Consider the following 3124-nt stretch of genomic DNA (forward strand, 5'->3'; position numbering starts at 1 on the left):
CCCTCCCTCGTTCCTTCTTTCATCAGGGAGGGGTCGAGCCCCCTCCCTATCTCCCTCTTTGTTGGGGGTGCGAGGTAGGGGCTCGACCCCCTCCCTTGTCCTTGTGTTGCGGCAGGGGGGGATGCCCTCCCTGCCTTTCTTTTCGGCAAGGGAGGGGCACAACCCTTCCCTGTGTTCCATCGTTGCGGGGGAGGGATTGGGCCCCTTCTTTTTCCTCTGTTTTTCGAGCATGCAGGGAGCAGGGCTCCCTGCCTTTGCTTTTGCCTCTACCTACAGCTAGCAGCCAGCAAGACCCCCTGTCGCTGCAACCTTTTGGCAGACAGAGAGGCTTTGCTGTTCCAACAGACATGGAACCCATGGCTCCCTTCCTCTTTTGTTCTTCTGCTGGGAGCTGAGCTCCCTACCTACTCTCGTATCGGGGTCCAGTCTGAAGACCACAACAGGTCTTATCGGACCCGCCTTTTGTTTTGATAATGGCATTCTAACATTTTTAAGCATCAGAGGTTGTAGGATGGAGCCGCTCGCACCCCATGGTCGAGCTCATACTTACCTATGCCGCAAGCATACGAGGACCCACAACCCTCAAGGTAAAGAACAATTACACAAAAAAGGCAGTAGATGAACCAAATTAGGTTAAAATAATTAAAATGACCATGCTAGATATACTGAGATTTACTTTACTTTTCTTGCACTTAATTGCCTTGCGTATTTACTTGCCTGCACGTTTGTTGGTTGGGGTACGGTTTCATACCTCATGCATTATTTGCATATTTACTTGCTTGCACAAATATTTGGTTGTGGTACGGTTTCATACCTCGTGTGTTGCTTACACATTTACTTGCTTGCCTATCTTTTTGGCTGAGGTATGGTTTTGTAACTCGTGTGTTGCTTACACATTTACTTACTTGCCCATCTTTTTGGCCGATGTACGGTTTCGTACCTCTTGCGTTGCTTACACATTCACTTGCTTGCCCATATTTTTGGCTGAGGTATTTGCTTATGCATTTTTTGCTCAATATGTGATTTCACACATCAAGTATTGCTTAGTACTTTGTTGTCACGCTATGATGTGTGCATGCTCGTAGTTGTGGTATACATGTAAATGCAACCTTTTGTATATCTTGTTTTAGCTCATCTTCAAAGGATGCGAGTTGTGCTTGTGCGCAATAATTCTTTTTAAAAAGGATTACTTATGCGAATCCAGTTTTCAAATGCATCGTTTTGCAAAAGCAAAGATTGAAAGCCTCGCAGGTTGCGAAAGTGCAATTAAGTTTCCTCAAGTCGGCATTTTCGAAAGGAATGTTTTATAACCATAAATTGATATTTTGATATGACTTGAAAACTCTGAAAAGGGTTACAACTTATCGAGTGCGCAGTCTTGCGAAGCAACTCGTAGGTTATGGGAGTTGCAATATAATAATCAAGTCTCTCAAATTGCTGTGTCTTTGGAAAACGGAAGCAAGTTCCATAGCAAACTCATGCATACAATATTGTATCGTCACTCCAAAAGAGAGAATACGACATCTGAGTATTTTCGAATTTACATTGAATCTTAGCATAATTTTTGTGTTGGGGTTTCTGTTGGGAAACTTATACCCCTTTCATCGTAACGTACTTATAGACATGCGCAACATTGTAATACTACGATGATCAGATGAGAGATCCAAGGCGATCCCATATCGTACCATATGTCATTATTGTTGATATAATTTAAAAGACTTGATCTTGTCAAACTAAGTAATTATTGTATCACTTCTTTTATAAATGATAAATATTGGGGTTTCTTTTGAGAAATTGTTTTCCTTTTATCATAGTTGTACCTTTTGATAGGTATAGCCATACCTTTAGATAGGTACGTCACGTTGGTGTTATAATAATTGGATGAGAGGTCTGTAGTAACCTCGAAACATGTTTTGACACCTTATTGTAATCATGTAATATTGATGATCGCCTAATAGGCAAGAGGCTCGTGATGGTCTAAAGGACCAGAGCATGACAAGTTTGAACTCGAATGATTACACTGTATACTTTTGCAAAACAGATGTGTTGGGAATTTCTCATGAGAAATCCATTCCCCTCTTGTCGTGGTTGTACTTTTGAACATGTATGCTGCGTACTACGATGAGTAGGATGAGAGGTCTATGTTTACCTCGAATGTGCAATGACACGTGTTTAAGACCACAAAATTGTGATGTTTTTTCTCTCACAATAAGTTGAATACTCTCATCATAGTTGTATTTTTGAACATGTATGTTGTGTACTATGAGTAGGATGAAAGGTCTATGTTTGCCTTGAAGTATGCATTGGCACATTGTTGAAATCACAAAATGGTGACTATGTGCCTTCACAGGCAAGATGCTCGAGTGGGTCTAATGGACCAGAGCATGTAGAACAAGGTGGCGGTTAAGAAACCCCCATCGTGCCCGTTCACAATGGTTCATCAAGAGAGAGGATGGATGGTACAAAAACTCCAATGGACAGACAATTAATGGCTATTACGGGCAAAAGACTAGGCTTCTCCAATCATCAAAGTTAGGAGAAATGGGCTACACAAGGTAGTTTTAGGCACTTTTGCATAAGTTTGATGCATCCATAGGCTACGAATGCCTTTGGGGAATTCTCTCTCGGTCACTAGTTGTTCTCTTAGGAGCGAACTTAGTCAGCTATCTAGGGTATCATAAAATACATATCATAATAAACACCCGAATCAGTCTCGGCGGTTTCTATGTTTTGCATTTGTGTATACCCACATGCCAACTAGTACCAAAACATAAGTTAAACTATTCACATTATTTGAGATGTGTGTGTTGTGACGTGACTTACTTGTTTGCTTAAAAGTTCGATAGACTAGTTGAATTATGCATGCATGTTGTAGTGTTACACTAGTTCTTTGCTAGTAATAACTACCTACTCTTATTAGTTAAATGCTTATGATAATAGCATTATGCTAGTTGTAATATGACACATGTGACTTACTTTAATGCTTGGTTGAACTATTCTGGCTTGATACTTACAGCTCGTAATCTACGAATTGGTTACATCTTAAGATTAATGTGATTGCTTACATCTCGTAATCTATGAATTGGTTACATCTTAAGATTAATGTGATTGCTTACAGCTTGTA

Source organism: Nuphar pumila, chromosome 4 (assembly GCF_984573655.1).
Source record: "Nuphar pumila chromosome 4, dmNupPumi1.hap1.1, whole genome shotgun sequence".
In the NCBI taxonomy this organism is placed as follows: Eukaryota; Viridiplantae; Streptophyta; class Magnoliopsida; order Nymphaeales; family Nymphaeaceae; genus Nuphar; species Nuphar pumila.